The 19,640-nt window shown below is 38.7% G+C and overlaps 1 long non-coding RNA gene across 1 annotated transcript; it reads right to left on the reverse strand.

The window, feature by feature from the left end:
* Positions 1–13,709: 13,709 nt before the first annotated feature.
* LOC132652769 (uncharacterized) lies at positions 13,710–18,020 on the reverse strand. Its single transcript, XR_009590334.1, has 3 exons — positions 17,896–18,020; positions 14,518–14,600; positions 13,710–13,839 (listed from the first exon to the last, which is right to left on the reverse strand). It is a non-coding gene; the product is annotated as an uncharacterized LOC132652769 (long non-coding RNA).
* Between the last annotated feature and the right edge of the window lie 1,620 nt (positions 18,021–19,640).

A 19,640-nucleotide genomic window follows, 5' to 3' on the forward strand; every position in this document is an offset into this window, starting at 1 on the left:
GGCATTAGTGAGCAAAATTCAGCCATATGTCTTCTTAAACCATAAAAGTTTCATTATGCTGTTACAAAGTTTCTATCTAAAGAGAGTTGGTTTTAGGTAATATCCTTCTACTTAATTTTAAATAAATGTTTGCCTTCTGCCTTTACAATATAGATGGAGAGAAATAGGTCACAATCTGTATAATGACGTCACTGTATTTAGTATTTATTCAATTTTCATAAAAATATATTTATATCAATTTGCTTATAGTTGGAGTTCTGTAACTATTATGCTAAAATTTTCTTCTAATGTGGTTATTAATATTAAATCTGTTCATAAGAAGTGAGAGAAAGCTATCTGTCATGACATAGTTTGAACTATGATAAGCAGATCACCAACTCAAACTTCATCAAAAGGAGTCGTTCATAGAAAAACTGTAATGATCAGTTTCTAAAAGTCTGTTTAATGACTATTCCATTGATCTTGTGTATCAATTGGGAGATGTTCACTGCTTTCAAAGCACTGAATCTTCACATCCACATCCATACATATGGTATATATCTTCATTTATTAGTGGTATTTTAACTTCTCTTTATCCCAGTTTGCAGTTTTCATTTTATTCTCTTATATAAAAGTTAAAAAAAAAAAGTCCTCATAGATACATACGTGTTTGATTGAAAGTATTTCTCTCATTTACTTTGAAATGGTTTTAGATTGAGAATTAGTTATTCTAATAGTACAAATATTTTATATATTGTCTACTTTCCTTCCTCTGGTATTAGAATCTTGAGTTATAATAGTAAAATAACCAAAATGAAGCAACTGAGTCACAATCCTCTGACCTGAACTGATGACACTGACTTGGGTGTGCCAGCTTTTCAGCAGCTCTTCATTTCTGCTCAGGGGCTAATGCAGTTTCGAGTGTTGCATTCCTGTATCAAGTGTCCTTGCTGTCCTCTAATATTAATATTAATAATCTAATATCTTCAGTTTTTGTGAACATAGCTCTTGAAAAGTACTAGACATTTATTTTTTTGCACCATCTCTCTGGGCAATATAGATACTTTATCAAGAGTTTGCTGTTGTGGCTAGAAGTGTTGGCCCTCTGGCAGTGAATTATATTGATAGAGAGCACCAATATATCCTATTTTAGTGATTTTTTTCCTCCTTGATCTCTTGGCTTCATTAACAAACTCTTGTTTTTATACTGAAAACTAGTCTTCCTCCAAGTCCATGATAGTCTGGGGAGAACTACAATGAGGCTATCTGCATAGCCCACCTCTTCTCAAACTATTGCCTGCTTGTAGAGGGAAGCCACCTGTAGAGGTCTTTTTTTTAAGCTCTACTTTATTTGGGGTTTAGACCTCCCCCTCCCTCCCTCCCAAACCTTAAAAAGTAGAAGAGAGAAAAGGTTAGTAGGTAGATGGGGCACAGACTCTTTTACTTCCCTGGGCTAGTTAGGGTCACAGGTTCTTTTAAGGCTCTACCCAGCCTCCATTAACACAACTGCAGACACAACCAGAAGTCTCCTCCGTGCCACTGCACCCCAAAGCATTTCTCTTCATCTCTCTGCTCCAAACCGCCACACTGTCTCTGTTCTCTCCAAACTGGTACATGTCACTCTCTAACACCAAACACCGCACTGAACTACTCCCAGAATGCCACTCAGTCTCTTTCTCAGCCTCATATTTATACTTTTAGAGTCCTAGGCCACGCTTATCTTCATGCTGCATGTGGAAGCTGGCAAAAGCCACACTCTATACAAACAATTAACAGGTGTGGACAAACTGTAGCCCAACTAAACTATAGCCAACACATGGGATTAAAACAAAAGCATATTTACATAACATATAAAGAAACCAAAACTCCCATTACACAATTATTCTCTGTATACTTAAAATTTACACATACAATGAATAAGTAGCACCTTATTACCATTATTGCTTTATGTAGTATAAGAGTCAGACTTTTGTCAATGTGACAGCAGACCCAAATAACTTTAAAAGGAAAAGGATTTATTTTAGATCATGGTTTCAGAAGTTTGAAGCTGTAGTTAGCTGACTCCACTATTGTTACCATTGGGTAAAGCAGACCATCATTGTAGCAGGAGAACATGGAGAAGAGGCTGCTCACTTTCTTGCAACCAAGAAGCAAAGGGAAAATTCTAAAGAGGCTGAGACATGTTATACTCTTCAAAAACAAATTCCTCTTACCAAGCTCCACTTTCTACATTTGTAACACTTCCCAATGATCTAGTCACAATGAGAATCTGTCAGCATGTTAATACATTGATTAATGCAGAATCTTCATTATAGAATCACTGTCTAACTGTCTCAGATTGATGCTTTCTTTGATAACGATGCATTGGAGATGGAAGTCTTTTGCAGAACACTTCTGTCTAAACCGTAGCAGGAAGTTGTAAAGAGCAGAGAAAGCCCTGTGTGAATGAAGGTCTGAGAGAACCATAGAGGAATTTTAATCCAGTAACATGGCTGCTCCAATCACCTCCAAAACACTTCTAGGTCTACGTGACCTGGCTGGAATTCAGAAAGCATGAATTCAGACAGGATACACACTTTTGATCCCTCTGGCCGAACAGAGACATGCTCTTAGGGCACGGCACACTAATTCCAAGCAACGAACATAAAGTTAGAATGCAGAAGGAAGCACCCATGTTTGAAAGTGATATCTAATTGAGAGGCAGGCAAAGTGACAATCAGAAAGATTTGACAGAATGAGTCAAAAACGGAATACAACCACCTCTCATAAAAAGAGACAGGAGAGAGAGGTGACTTAAGAGAAGCAACAGTAGCAGCAGCAGAGAGAGCGAAAGAGAGAGAGAGGAGAAGACAATAGAGTACAGTATAGATTTCAGTAGAGTTGAGTTTAGTACAGAACAGTACAGGTATTTTGGTGCAGTTCATTTCTTGGGGTTCAGAAGCAGAGAGATTCAGGAGAAGCCAAGAGAGGCCAAACTGAATCAGTCAGCATGGAGAGGAATTTTGTCAGAAAGAACTAGAAAGGATGAGCCTATTCATCAGAACAGGTGAGCAGATAACTCTCTGAGATGACAATTATTTCAGGAAAAAAAAAGTTACTTTTCCAGTGAACGTGTGCTGCTTACGTGACAGTAGCCTTGCCAAGGACTCTGTCTTAACCCTAGGAGAGCAGCAAAGCCTTCCAAGTGAGGCTGTGAAGAATAGCACAATCTTGCTGGTGGTCCAGGTGTGAATTTTGACTGTGTGAAGAAAATGTTCACAATAGCTTTCTCTGGATGTGTATTTACATCCTGAATATTGCTTCCCTACCAAGACCATTCCTCCCAAGATTAGATAAATCTTCCTCCTTGTTCAGCCGTATATAATAACCCTGACTCCTTGTTCATTTACACGCAAAATCCCTGCCGTCCTATTCACCTGTATAAATTTCATGAACACTGAGCTTTTGGGGTGCTGTAGTTTCTCCAATTACAGAGCCCAGTCCAGCTGACCCCAGCTTTCCTCTGTGTTGGTGTGTCTGTATGTGTTTGTCTTCATTCCCTTGCCACTCCACTCAGTCCATCCTTGTAGTCTTGCTGCACCTGGCAATAAGTCAGTCATTTCTTTTTTTCCTTTTAGCAAAGTTAAGAAGAGAAAAGGAGAAATTAGTTTTTGTTTGCTAAAAGAGTTTATATGACATTTTTAACAAGATATTTTCATGAGTCTAGAATTCTGGTTCAACTCATTTTTCTTTTGCACTTTAGGTCTCATTCTATTCTCTAGTGGTTTTTCCTCTGGGTTTTTTGTTGTTGTTGTTGTTGTTAATTTTCTCCTGTTTTCTTTCTTTTTATTACATGTGTCTATTTTGTGTTTAAAAGGATGAGCCTATGTGTATATCAAAGAACAACTTGTCAGAATCGGTTCTCTCCATTGAACACAGAGATACTTGGAATTAAAGTCAAGCCATTAAGGCTTGAAAGCATGAGGCTTTTTCCTGATAAACTTTCTCATCAGCCCTGTGATTTCCGAAGGAAGTTACTCTTCCTTTACCTGCTGCACTATTAATGTGTCATTTTATTTAAGTGCCTTCAAAATGTTCTTATTTCCAGCTGTTTGACAATGATATGCCTAGTTGTCTGCTTTCTGAAATCATTCATTCAATATGACGCAAGCTTCATGGATCTCTTTGTGGCATGCCATTTTTTCAAATGAGTCTTCTATTTTTATTTTATTTATTGTTCCTTCTAGAATACTGATAATACCTGTCCAATCATTTAATAGTTAATGTATTATTTTCACAGTTTATAGAATTTGTGTTGTTTTAATTTCATCTTCACGGTTTTCCCTTTGTTTTTCAGTTTGGGTAATTTGTTTTCGACTGTATTTACATTCACTTATTTATTCATTGTCTGTGCAAAGTCTGCTGTTGAGTATGTCTAAGTCTTGTTCATCTCTCATAATAGGGCCTTCATTTTTAGAATCTCCAGTTTCTTATTTTTTCTTTTTTAATATTTTGATATTTGTTAACTCTGATGATTTCAAACAATGCATTTTGATCACATCGATTTCCAACTTTGTGTCCTCTTTGATAACTTCTTGGGGAGGGAGAGGCTTTTTGTTTTTCTTACACTCACATGCTTTCTATCTATTTCATTAGAAGGCCTGGTATGTTTTTAATTGTGACTGTTTTTTCCTAAATGAAATCTCTGAACTTTCTGTATCTGTGTGATTTTTCAAAGCCAGATTAGATATGTTGAAAATGGCCAGTTAACTGTCAGGTGCTAGAATAACTCACTCTTTCCCAAGTGTGTTCATTACTTTCTCTTGAGATAGTGGTTCTTCTCAGGGATGGTGGGAGATCTGCAAGGAAGCTCTCAATGCTGCTAGCTGGGTAGGTGGTGGTGGTAAGAGTACTGTGTTAGCCTCATCATTCATTCATGTGATTTGCTTTTATTTCTTTTTTAAGGCCTCTCAGCATGGTCTTCTGAACAATTCTCATATGCACTCATATCTAAGACAATAGTCATGGATCTTTAAAAGATTTCATGACAGAATACCAATGAACATTGCCATATCTAAATTTGGTTCTATTAACTTAAAAAAATTTATCCAGTGTACTTTTTGGTAACATTTATAATTACCTTTAGAAAAACATTGATTTTATATAAGATAGTATGGAATGATATAAATCATTTTTATTTTACCATCTAATATCCATTCCCCCCCTCTCTTTCTCTGTCTTTCTGTTTTGCAAGAACTTAGTGTACAGTTTTCTAGTAATCTACTAGGATTTGCTCTGGGACTGAGGTCTGATGTTACTATGGTTACCTTGGATGTGAAGCAGTCTTCAATTTCTCATCATAGTTTGTATTTAATGGAGTTTGGGGATTGGAGAGTCTAGGCTCCGCTTTAGTTCTTATCTTTACATTGTCTCTAAACACAATGCTTTTATAAATATATAGCCCTGTGCAAATACTGCTTTCACTCCATATTTGCCCCACAATTGGTAGTGACTATGGGGGGGGGGGAGCTCAGCTACACTGGCTCCCTGAAAATCAGGTCAAGTTCTACCTTGATTCCTCCAGTTTCTGCTTCTGAAGTATGTGGTGTCTTCAGCAATAGGGTCTAACCTTCATGGTATGGAAAGCAACCAAGGTCACCATCAATGGCTTATGTGTTTGGGGAGTTTCTTGTACCACTCTAACAATTCAAAGGAAAGATTTTCACACTTGACAACAACATTCATTTTAGGCAAATCTATAGCTCTGCGCTACATCTTTATCCCTGCATATCTTGTAGGCAAGGTAAATTTTGGGTCAAAGTTCTTATGGGTGGGTTGATGTTCCTTTCCCTCCACTAGCAGTCCTATCTACTTAGAGGGTGTCTTCTTCAGTCTCCATGACTCCTGTTACTAGGGATCTCAGCTACAGTCATCCCATATCCTCTCAGAATCCTACCCTGTCTTAGATCTCCAGCTTGTCATAGAGATGCCTACACCCTTTCTGTAGGCCCTTTGTCTTAATGCCCCTGCTCTCCCCAGGACTGAGCTCCACCCTCATTTCTCTCTGTGCTCCCTCTCCTACCTTGTTCCCTCTCTTCAACCACTTCTGCTGTCTATTTCCCCTTCTGAGTGAGATGTAAGTATCCTCCCTTGGGTCCTCCTTGTTACTTAATCTCTTTGGATCTGTGAAGTATAGTATGCTTTTCCTGTACTATATGACTAAAATCTGCTTATAATGAGTACATACCATATGTGTCTTTGTGGATCTGGGTTACTTCACTCAGGATGATCTTTTCTAGTTCCATCCAATTGCCTGCAAATTTCATGATTTTCTTGCTTTTAATAGCTGAGTAGTATTCCATTGTGTAAATGTACCACTGTATCTTGATCTATTCTTTGGTTGAGAGACATCTAGGTTGTTTCCAGATTCTGGCTATTATGCATAAAGCTGCTATGAATATAGTTGAGCAAATGTCCATGATGTGTGATAGACCACTATTGGCCCAACCTGTAACCCACTCTGCACTATGAATGGTACTCCACTATGCTCACTATGCTCACTATGCTCACAAACAGGAGGCTGTCTTCTGAGGTGGAGAGAGGCTTGTAGAAAAGTGGGGAGAAGGATAGGAGCTCTACAAGAAGACCAAAAGAACCAACTAACCTGAGCCCAGAGGGGCTTGCAGTGACCGAAACACCAACTAACAACCAGACATAGACTGGACCTAAGCCCCCTTCACATGTGTATCAGATGAGCAGCTCAGTCTTCATGTAAGTTCACGAGAAAACATAGCAGGGGCTATTTCTGACAAGGGCTCTACTGCCTGCTTTTTGATCACTTTCCTATGGCAAAGTTGCCTCACCAGGCCACAGGGGAAGAGGATCTGATGTGACCAGATGAGCTGGGGTAGTTTGGTGGTAGTAGGCTGCTCCCTTCTCTGAGGAACAGGGGAGGAGGAGGGGGGGGAAATTGGGCGGGACCAGGAGGAGAGAAAGGAAAGGACTACAATCTGAATGTAAAGTGAGTTAATTAATTACATCCTAGATGTCCCTCAATGGAGGAATGGATACAGAAATTGTGGTATATTTACACAATGGAATACTACTCGGCTACTAAAATCAAGGAAATCATGAATTTTGCAGGCAAATAGTGGGAACTAGAAAAGGTTATCTTGAGGTAAGCCAGGAGCAGAAAGACACACATGGTATATACTCACTTATAAGTGAGTATAGTGACATTAGTCATATAATATAGGATAAACATACTAAAATCTATAGTCATAAAGAAGCTAAACAACAAGGAGGACCCTAGGGAAGACACTCAATCCTCATTCAGAAGGACAAATGCGATAGACATGGGAAGCAGGAGAAGACAGGGAATAGGACAGGAGTCTACCACAGTGGCCCTTTGAAAGACTCTGCTGATCAAGGTTTCAAAGCAGAGGCTGAAACTCATAGCCAAACCTTGGACAGAGTGCAGGGAATCTTTTTTTTTTAAATTACAATTTATTTACTTTGTATCCCCCCCCTGTAGCTTCCTCCCTCCTCTCCTCTGAATCCCACCCTTTCTCCCCCTTCTTCACCCATGCCCCTCCCCCAGTCCACTGTTAGAGGAGGTCCTCCTCCCCTTCCTTCTGATACTAGTCTATCAGGTTTCATCAGGAGTGGCTGCATTACCTTCTTTTGTGTCCTGATAGTGCTGCTCCCCCTTCAGGGGGAGGTGATCAAAGAGTAGGCCAATCAGTTCATGAAAGAAGTGGGAAATAGTAAGACCTGGAGAGAACAGGAGCTCCACAAGGAGAGCAACAGAACCAAAAAATCTGGGCACAGGGTTTTTTTCCTGAGACTGATGCTCCAACCAAGGACATTTCATACAGATAACCTAGAACCCCTGCACAGATGTAACCCATGGCTGGTCAGTGTCCAAGTGGGTTCTGTAGTAATGAGAACTAGGACTGTCTCTGACATGAGTGCAGGGAATCTTATGAAAGAGGGGAAAGACAGAATGACCTGGAGGGGACAGGAGCTCCAAAACGAGACCAACAGAGCCAATAAAACTGAGCCCTGGAGGCCCTGCAGAAACTGATACTCCAACCAAGGACAATGTGTGGAGAAGACCTAGGACCTAAATCCCCTGCTCAGTTATAGCTAATAGACTCAGTCTTCAAGTAAGTTTCCTAATAAGGGGAGGAGAGACTTTCTCTGGCATGAACTCAGTGACAGGTTCTCTGATTAACAACCCATGGGGGCTACAGCCTTGCCAGGCCTCAGAGGAAGATAATACAAAGAGTCCTGATGAGACCTGATAGGCTAGGGTCAAATAGAAGGGGAAGAAGAACTCACCTATCAGTGGTCTAGGGGAAGGGCATAGGGGAGAAGAAGGAGGAAGAGTGGGATTGAGAGGAGATGAGAGAGGGGCCACAGCCAGGCTACAAATTGAATAAATTGTAATAAATAATAACAATTAAAATTAAAAAAAAAGAAGAAAAGAGAAAAATAGTCTATATTTCTTGTGGGGAGTATTATCACCCCAAGTAGGCTAATTTCATTTAAACTGTGTGTGTGTGTTTGTGTGTATGTTTGCATACATGTTATATATACCGTAAAACCACAGCAAACTGTGTCTTCACTTTCACTGCTCTAGAGTACCAGAAACAACAGCAGGAAGGGAAAACACTAAAATATGCTTAATGCCTTTCAAGCTCCACATTATGGACATCTACAGCCTCAAGCATCATGCCACACTGCTTTACCCTCACAGTAGATCTACCTGTCAATGTTTAAAACTGTCTTGGTTTCATCATGAATATTTCATCTATTTTCAGAAAGATTTGTTTTCCTAAAGATAATATCTCATGAGAAGTTTTCAAATATTTTTCTTCCCAAAGCACAATTTGTTTCAACCAAGACTATGAATAGGTAAAATGGAAAATTCTATATTTCCCTCACATTGTGATAGGTAGGAATACAGTAATAGGTCACTAAAATCAAGTAAATTTGGCATTATACATAATAGCATAATAAATGTTCATGTGTGTGCTACCTATATATTATTGTTCTTATTTTTCTACTTCTTATTTCTTAACCCTTATATATACCTATATTTTGTCAGTGTATCCAGGAACCTAAGTAGGTTTCATAAGTAGCTTTGGAAGTTGTCTTGAGTGTAAAAGGTATTTTCTTAATGGCTTTGCCTGTATCAAGGGGAACTTTAGCTATAATGGACTAGCAAAGAATCACAGAGAAATAAAAATAGACATATAGACGCAGTTCAGTGTAAAAAGTTTAGCTCAGTGTCATATTGTACAGGATGGAAGAGACTTTAGACATTATCTAATGCAGTGTTTTAATTCAACATGAGGAAAATACAAAGCCACACTGCACTGGGAAGATAACCATCTATTTAACTTGTCATTATTATCGTTGTTGTTTGTGTATTGAAAGAGCTACTGCTGTAGCAAGGTCCTGATGCAATATGCTTCCTCTCCAGAACAGGACCCAGACAGAATCTTATTGACAGCTACTGAATATACTAAGCACGGGCCAGCTAGCAAGCCCTTTCCCAGTCACAGACTGCTCCTGTCTATGCAGGGCTTTCACTGTCTGTGTTGTTGTTTCCCCTTAAATTAGGATTCAGACTATTTGGTCCTTCCTGAGTAAAGACACTGGTAGATGAGGTGATGCCAGCAGCTTTCTGTCAGGCTGGAGATGGAGGGGTACCCACAGCATGCAGGGGCCTCAGCAGCTCCTGTCACTCTGCAGCCAGGCCTTGTGTCTCTCACTACCTGTCTTTCAAAGAAGTCAGTTTCTTTTGTAGAAAGAAGATCTGTAAATCCTTTTTAACGAATACAAAGGTTAGCTGGCGCAGTATACGTGATAAATGAGCTTGATTCTTCAATCTGGGCCGGAGCCTGCAGCAAGCTCTTATTTATTCCTCCCATTCCCCTGTGAGCAGCTAAATTGCTTGAGTTTCAGCTACAGACTCTTATGCCTGACAGAACCTCCACACATCTGTTGTAAAACCACGCACAATGTATCTTGCAGCAATGGCACTGGAGTGTGATAGCAGAAAGGACACCAGACCCGAATCTAAATGATGTTGGTTACAGCCCTGGGGCCATAGCGGATTATGTCTGTGACCTTGGGCAAATGCTTTCCGTCTAGACTTTAGTTTTGTTTTCTAATTCCCAAATCAGATAATCACTTAAGTTCCTTTTAGCCCTGATTTTGTGATTTCTAAACAAGTGATTATAATAATAGCTATAATCTATTGCACGTACACTTTGGATCAGATGTTAGACTAAGTCTGTCTACTGCACAGATAAAAATATTCATTCCACAAAACAGGTCTCCACGAGGTAAGATTGATTCACACAAGAGGAAATCACTGTACACCCTTCTCCTGTTGCAGCATGTATGAATGGAGCTGGTATCCCTTCCATCTGACAGACAGTCAGGGCATTGACACCTCTGTGTGAAAGACAGCACAGGACTGGCTCCCAAAGGGCCCATGTGTTTGGAGAATTCCATGGGTTAGAATTTCCCATAGTATTTAAGGTTTTAGCTGAATAGCTACTATGGGAACCCATCCTCTTAAAAATGATTACCTAGGCATCCCCCCCACCCCCTTGGAACTTCAGATACACTTTTACAATTGCCTTCATTTTTTATGCAAAAAGAACCTCCCACCCAGGATGTCTCAGTTTAGAATAATGTCTGACAGAGAAAGTGGCAGTTAAAATTAATCACATTGTTAGCATACTTGCATAGTTATGATATGCTAGGTAAGGATGACCCTGTTGATTTAAAAATTACTGGAATCATAAAATGGAACACAAGATTAAATGTTTAAAAATATTGCTGTAATCTTTTCAATGTTTACTGAAGAAAGATTGATTAATACATTTTTGATTGATTATCTTTGTACTTTCTTTGAAGAAAGGCCAGAGTGGTTGAAAAATGAAACAGTTAAATCCTGGAGTGGGCAGAGTTTGTGACTTTACTTACTTATTTGGCTTTCTGAGTATATTGTGTAGACATGGATATCACGGGTGCATACTGCCGCCAGCCTAGGGCATTGGGTGTCTTCCTCTATCATTCTCAGGCGTACATTTTGAGGCAGGGTGTCTCAGTGAACCTGAAGCTCATCATCTGACAGAAAAAGGCTGACAGTGAGGCTGGCTGACTGGCAACCTCCAGGGAGCTGCCTAGCTCAGATCCCCCGTGCCGGGAAAACAGGCTCTCTCATCAAATGCAGTTTTACTTGTGGTCCCAGGGAGTCGAGCTCAGGTCCTCACACCTACAGTACAAGTGGCATAGTCACGCTCCTGCACAATTTCTTAATGACTCGTTTGTTGCTACTTACAGCTTCTCCAACTAAGAAACTTAAAAACTGACTCAGGACACCCATTTCTCAAGCTGGAAAGTAGTTATGTCTAGAAGTATGGACTGCCCACTGCGGAACTAAGCTTCTCGTAAGACAAGCTGTACACATTTCTTCCCTACTCTTGGATGTCAAATGATTGTAATTATTTTATTACTTCTAAGTAAAAAATGTTCATGGTTATTCTTTATTAAGATGAATACCTGCAAAGAAGACCTGAGCTTTTATTTAGCCTGACATCTAAACCGTGATGCACCACAGCTAAGAGCTCACTCCTCTTCCTGTCTCATGTCCTCATGGAATAGTCTGGCCTTACTGGTCCTTCCCGCCTCAGATCTAGTATCTTCTTGGGTCTTTCCATGGTACTTTCTATCTGCCCGAATTTCTTCTCTTGTCAAGAGTCTAGTCTTTGTTTTCAAGCCATTACTGCCTGTTACCTCTGTTAAGGGGCTTTGCAGCCATGACTCAGGCAGTTCTTCCTTACTCTGTGTTCTTGAAACTAGTGTGGGGTCACTGTAGTCCAGCCGTCATGTGCCCCATTGGACTTCAACAGCCAGAACTGTCTTCCTCAAGTTCCCATATTGTCTTTTGCCCCCTAGTGGAAAAGAGATAACTTGCAGCATTCTGTCAAAACTAGCTCAAAATGTTTTTTATCCAATTTTTTAGAGTTTATAGTCTAGAAACTGTGTTAAAATATGTTTAGTGTGTCTGGTTTTATATTGAGGTCTTTTATACACTTGGACTTTAGTTTTGTGCAGGGTGATAAATATGGATGTATTTGCGTTTTTTCTACATGTAGAAAAACACCAGCACCATTTGTTGAAGATGCTGTCTTTTTTCCATTGTATGGTTTTGACTTTTTTGTCAAAAATCAAGTATCTGTAGGTGTGTGGGTTTATTTCTGGGTCTTCTATTCGATTTCATTAATCCACCGTTCTGTTTCTATGCCAGTACAACAAGGGCATTTGCTCAACCACGTTCGTAGCAGCTTTATTCGTAATAGCCAACCTGGAAGCAACCCAGATGTCCCTCAGTGGAGGAATGAATACAGAAATTGTGGTACTTTTACACAATGAAATACTACTCAGCAATTAAAAACAAGGAAATCATGAAATTTGCAGGCAAATAGAAGTAACTAGAAAAGATCATCCTGAGTAAGGTATCCCAGAAGCAGAAAGACACATGGTATATACTCCCTTATAAGTGGATATTAGACATATAATATAGGATAAACATACTAAAATATGTACACCTAAAGAAGCTAAGCAAGAAGGAGGACCCTGGTAAGATGATAAAAACTCATTCAGAAAGGCAAACGGGACTGACATTGAAAGAGAGAAAAAAAGGGAACAGGACAAGTCTCCACCACAGAGGGCCTCTGAAAGATTCTACCTTGCAATGTATAAAGCAGATGCTGAGAATAATAGCCAAACTTTGGGCAGAGTGCAGGGAATCTTATGAAAGAGGAAGAGATAGAAAGACCTGAAGGGGACAGGAGCTCCACAAACAGAACAACAGAACCAAAAAGTCTGGGCACAGGGGTCTTTTCAGAGACTGATATGTCAACTGAGGACCATGCATGGAGACAAGCTATACCCCCTGCTCAGATGTAGCCCATGGCAACTCAGTGCCCAAGTGGGTACCTTAGTAATGGGAACAGGGACTAACTCTAACATGAACTCAGTGGCTGGTTCTTTGATTACCTCCCCCTGATGGGGTGGAGGGAACCTTTCCAAGCCACAGAGGAAGATAATGCAGCCAGTCCTGATGAAACCTGATAGGCTAGGGCCAGAGGGAAGGGAAGAGGACTTTCCCTATCAGTGGACTTGGAGAGGGACATGGGAGGAGAACAGGGAGGGAAGATGTAATTGGGAGGGGAATGAGGTAGGGGGCTACAGCTGGGATACAAAGTGAATAAACTATAATTAATAAAAATAAATAAATTAAAAATATTTTTAGTACTTTAGCTGTCTTCCATTTAAAATAGATGAGCTCATAGGATAGAAACAGAAAAATAGTGGTCTATTTTAAGTATTTATCATGAAAATCCCTTTACATACTATTATCAAGTATCTGAAAAAACTGTAAATCCACCATGACTTCATGTGGACAAAGCAACCTAATTTACATAAAAATAGAAACTGGAGGTTTATGGTGCCTTAGAATAATATAGCTAGGATGTGGAGAGACAGCGAGAATGTTGAGGTCACTAGCTATTCTTCTATAACACCTATCGATAACTCCAGTTCATAAATATATGATGCTTTCCTCTGGCTCATCTGAGCAGGCACAGATGAAGTAATTTCCGCCAGGGCAGTTGTTCTAGGAGATGCCTAGTGACCCTGCTTGGTTTCTTGCTTTCTGACTTACTGTGATCTGTCTTCTTGCATATTTTCCAGCCATAGTGCTGGCTGCCATGTAGTTAGTTGTGTGTGCAATGATGCAGCCAACGGTCCCCATTGGGCTGAAGCAGACACCAGTTGAATGCCCTTGGAGCTCTAAAACGGTGAGATGAATCAAACTTATTTTCTGTATAAAGGACCTGAATTCAGGTGTATTACTATAATACAAAACCAGGTTAATAAGACAAATGGCAAAAAGGTATCATGTTATAGTTAATAGAAAGGGACTTAACAGGAAACCCCAATGAAGTTCCATCCCAGTAGATTTTTTTTTTACAATTAGAAAGATCAAAGTTAAGAATTTCATTTAAGTGCTTTTGAAGAGGTACCTTACATTGTCTCACGTTTGTTATGTCATATATGTTCAAAGTCATTTGCCAACCTACATATAGCATTTTCTAGTAGTGTAAATGGTTATCACTGCTCTACGATTGTGGTATTTTACTTATATAATTACAAATGTGACAGACAAATTTCCCATCCTGAGTGCTTCCTCTGTTGAAGATATTAGGCCTTTATCATGTGGCCACCATTATTTCATGACCCAGCACATGCCACCACCAAGAGTTAAATGCTATCAAATGTTGTTCGTCAATGCTTTTATACTATGTCAATTTTTAAATAGATATATTTAATTGTGAAGATACCTTAGATTTCCATGTAAACAACCTTAAGCTATATTTTGAGTTTCCTAGTGCCAGTGTTTCTTTGATCATCATGATATTATCAATAATTAAAATTGGGTGTGTTTTAGTATTGCTATTTGAAAATTACCTGAAGAACATTGCGGAGGTAGCAGATTAGATATTGAGGAGCCAAAAATGGAGAATTCTGGGGGTTCAGAAGATGAGACCTATCTGAAAGATTCAAAAGAACCTGAATAGAATAACACCAAAGAAAGCCTCTGCCAACTTCATCCTCATGTATTATGAGGATGCACCAGTGTGTCACTTCTTCATTGCTTCATCCTTGAAATGGTTTCCTGTCCATCTTTTTGACCTATCTTTACAAAACAAGAGAAAAGTAATTAGATATTACTGCACTTTCAATCTGCATGGCTCTGCTATAAAACTCATAATTCTTTTGGGTTTGTTTCTCTTTTGCTTGACATCTCCATTTGTTTTCACACAAGATATTCTAATTACTTTTTCTTTTATATCTATTTTGTAAACATTAAAACTGACCTGTTAAAATATAAAAAGAAAATGCTTTTAGTCAGGTAAAGAATCCTAATATTTGGAAGGTAGAGAGAGACAATAGGATTAGGAGTTCAACGTTACCCTTGACCAAATAACAAGAATGAGGCTAGCCTGGGGTACATGCAACTCTATCTTAAACAAACTGCATAATTAATTAAAGAGAAAACTTGAGCTTTGACAGTTTAAGAAAGTAAATTTAATGTCTACAATTAACATATACACATTGCAAAGAAAATATTTTCTATGATTTTCTTCACTGTTTGCTCTTAAATTATTAAAGTATCCAAGCATTTTGTTTAATTAGTTTAAGTTCAACAACAGCATCATATAACCATGGAACTATTTTGGAAAATCTGATTTAAAAAATCCTCTCTCTGTGAGCATTTTTCTCAAGTGTATTTTAAAAATCAGTCACTCTGTGGGCTACAATTAAAATCTGGACAGAATGGATGTTTAATTTGTCTAATGTGTCTGCCCAGTGGTACACTACTGGCAGACAGTGAGTTTGTTTCCAGAGTTGCTGACAGAGATGTTGTGGGATGTACTGAAGTGGAAATGTCTGTTCAGCCATGAACTCCTATCTATGTTTCAGCAATATTAGAATGTGAGCTAACCGCAGTATCCTTACAAAACCTTCTTTGGCTTCTTCTCATTTCACCAGGGTTAGTTAAGGTGCAGGAATGTTGTTGCACACATCCGCTCAAACAAGTGTATCCAAACCTCAGTGTCTTGATACTCTGAGAACTGATGCTCTAATCTTCTGTGCATCGGCACACACCAAATTCCTTAAAGCAGCTTGACTTTCCCTAAGAAATGTCTGACTCATTTGTCAATGACACCATCTATTTTCAAGGTAACTAGATATATACACGAGGACATAAGTATACAAGTGTGTAATATATTTGACCCTTCATTACTTTCTTATTCCATTAAACACAATCCCTCTACTGACAATCCACCAAATTTCTCATGCATGATTAGGAACCACTGAATAAGCAGAAAATATGGCACTCAGGGAGGAAGAAGGCAGTTTCAGGATGCCTAGAGCTAAAGGAAACATCTAGATGAAGGAGGGAAGTTAAAGAGTCTGAGACAAGGACTGTTTCAGTGTGGAGGTCCATCTAAAAAGACGGCAAAACAGGAAATAAGTATAAGAAATGGATTAATCTGTTCACAGCAAAAGCTCTTTACAACTTGAGTATCTTTCATTGTGGACATATTCAAAACTATTCAGTCTACATATTTTGAGGTCTTTCAGGGAGACATGTTAGAATTCTTTACACAGGTTAAAAAAAATAGGTCATAGTCACAAAATTTAGGGTAGGCACGACTTTTCATTGTACATACCTATGAGATATGAAAATCCTGAATCTATCATTTTTTTAAGTATGTTCTTGCTATCTTGCTGCTGCTGGGCCTTTCCTATTATGACTGTATCAGTTTAGCGAGGCCCCTGTCCATGTAATTCCGATAGACAGATGGAAGGACCATAGAGGGACTGGGCTCATTTTATGCTTCCTTCCCCGAGTCTTTACATCCCGGGCCAAGTTGGGGCACTGTGATTAATATGCAATTCAGATGTCAGCTGTGCAAACAACATCTGACACTGGCTGTCAGGGTGACTTGTCTGTGCAGGTGACAATCTCCATTTGCTTGGGTTTGTGCAAGTATTTCCCTCCTCCCCAGGAGAAGAGGTATCTCTAGGGCACCTCAAGTATATTTATTCCCCTGACTGTGTAGGTTTGGAGAACAAAAGTCCAGCTCCAGCTTATGAGATTTCTTGTAATGTTCCCAGCAACCAAAGATGTTTAATAAGGACTTGACAAACAATCATAGATGCAAATGATCTTTCACAGCTACTGCAACAGATGGATTTTCAAGTGATAGCAATAATTTATCCTTGATATTCAAAGTTAATGAGTACTTGGTTTTTAAAACTGTGCCTGACACTCAAAAGCTTCATAGTCCTATGTAAGGTTAATGAGTATCTGAATCTCATGTGTATGTCTATTATATGTCTGTTAATACCTGCATGATGCACTGTTGAGATGTTTAAATGAGATAGTTGTCAATAGTCTGTGCGGCACATAGTGTATCCTAAGGCGTGGTGTTTAATTAAGAATGTATAAATGATGACAATAACAGATTACATATTATAATTTCATGAGGGATTAGCGCCTTACTGAGGATGATGATGTTGATATGATGGTTTGTTCCATCCCATAATAGGGATACAAGTAAAATTTTGTTTAAACATAGCTTTTGTAAGAGTAGATCCAAAACTGATGTCTTCGATGTTATCTTATAGACAGTCCTTATGATGATGTTTAACATCAAATGACATTAAAAACCTAGATTTAACCTGCCTATTATTCTCACCACCACATAACACATATGAGAGTGAAGGTATACCCATAAACATACACAAAAATATACATAATTTTTAGCAATATTGCAACTCCAAACTAGAGTTATGAGGCACCACCATTATTTATGTCTTGTAGAATCTGAAAACATCTGCAAGCCGGGCCCCAGTTCCTGAATTACAGACACAGTCCAAATTGTTCAGAGACACAAAGCAGTTCATTTCAGCTCTGTCTTCTCATCCTCGGAAGACAGGGAAATTTTTCAAAAAGGCTAGCACATAGTGCTACACCCACTTTATATTATAGTCGGTTTGAAAGAACTCTTACTTCAAAATAAGACTGAAAACTAGAATCTGGTTAAAGAGTGGAATAGAAAATCTTGAGGAATCATGTACACCTTGAGTTTTCAAGAGTATTTAATAAAGGAAAAGAAAATTCCTGCTTTTCAGTGGTGACGCATATGATCTTTATTCTGAGGCTTTTTTTTTTTTTTAACAAAAATGAGTTCATTACTTCTATATTTACTGTCTTCTGATTTATTCTCTTCTGGACCCAAAAACTTTTATCAGGTAGCTGATTATTCTTACCTTTAAGTTGTCACCTCCTCACTAAGACAAATAACATCAGTAGCAATAACAAACTTGCAGTTAAGAACCTTCTACCCACAGGTGGAGCAAGAGTTCAAATTGGAGATCTCCATCAGGTCATTCCTTTTGTAGCTCAGGAAAGTGAACAGAAGAGGGAGAAGAACAATTGTAGGAAGCAGAAGGGTTGAAGACACTACAACATGGCTCACAGAATCAACTCAGCTCTCACAGGGGCTCACAGAGCCTGAAGTGGGAATCATGGAGCCTCATGGATGTAAGCTAAGTCATCTCTGTATGTTATGTTTGTTAGCTTGGTGTTCAACAGTGGGAGCTGGGTTATCTCAGACTCTTTTGCATTCTAACCAGACCCTTTCTCTCTTACTGGGTTGCCTCACCCAGCCCTGATATTAGGGTTTGTGCCTACTTAACATTGTATTTTGCTATGCCATGTTCACCTGATATCCCTGGGAGACCTGGTCTTTTTTTGAAGGGAAATAGAGGAGGGGTGGATGGGGGGAAAAGGAAGGAGGTGCTTCAAACATGGAGGCTTGGAGGGAATGGAAACTGTGGTCAGGATGTATCGTATGAGAGAATACAAATAATAAAAAAGAATCTTCTACTTAGCTATGTAGATTTTTAAAACACACACACACACACACACACACACATACACACACATACACACACACTTACACATTCCTAAGAGCAAAGCTAGAAATCAGTCTCAGTGAACTTACCTCACAGGAAATGATGAGAAGTTCTGAGTTACATGAAAAGATGCTCATGGACAATGTACAGATTTATGCAAAGAGAACCCACATGGTAAAGGTAAAAATGCTGTCAGCAATGGTTATAGATAAATCATTTTTGTTACAGTATAAAAATTAAAAAGGCTTATGTATTAAAAGCAACTATAGCTAAGATAAGCAGTTTATCAAATACAATAAAAAAGTAAATTATGGTATCAATAACATAAACTGTAAGGGAAAGAAACTGAAATGTAGTATTTTAAATATGCAGTTGTAGCCAAGTTACCAGTTTCTATGTTACAGACCGTTAACTAAGTGATATTATATGTAAGACTCAGTTACCACAAAGAGAAAACCTAAAGTCAATACACAAAGAAGAATCAAATCACACCTTATAAAGGGTCATTATATTGCAAAGACGAAGGAGAAAACAAAAACAGAGGAACCATAAATAAGAAAATAACAAATGGCAATGTGGAGTTCTGAGATATCACTGATGACTAAAAAAATTATAAGAGGGGGTTAAATTCTCAAATAAACTGAAGTATCTTTTCTGAACAGCTTTTTAGAAATGTGCTGTGTATCACATACAGTAGTAGACTTGTGTGGACTTTAAGATCACATACATACTGAAATTCAAGTGACAGAAATACCTATCACATGCCATTGATAACCAGAAGGGAGCAAGAGTAACTATATATCATAGTGAAATGGGCCTTTATTCAAAGATTACTTAAAGAGACAAAGGATATTGATCATTTAATTAGAATTGAAGCTGTTCATCAAAAGGACTTGATAATTCTAGTAACATTCAATAGCAGAACACCTAAAACATAAACATACATACATACATGTACATAGTATTAGCAGAACTGAAAGGAGAAATTGATGGTGATTGAATAATTGTAGAATATTTCAGAATCTTACCTTCAATAATGGATACACAGCAGCAAAGCATCAATAAGTAACCAGTAGACTTGGAAAACAATCTAGACA

The sequence above is a fragment of the Meriones unguiculatus genome, chromosome 3 (assembly GCF_030254825.1).
Source record: "Meriones unguiculatus strain TT.TT164.6M chromosome 3, Bangor_MerUng_6.1, whole genome shotgun sequence".
Lineage (NCBI taxonomy): Eukaryota > Metazoa > Chordata > Mammalia > Rodentia > Muridae > Meriones > Meriones unguiculatus.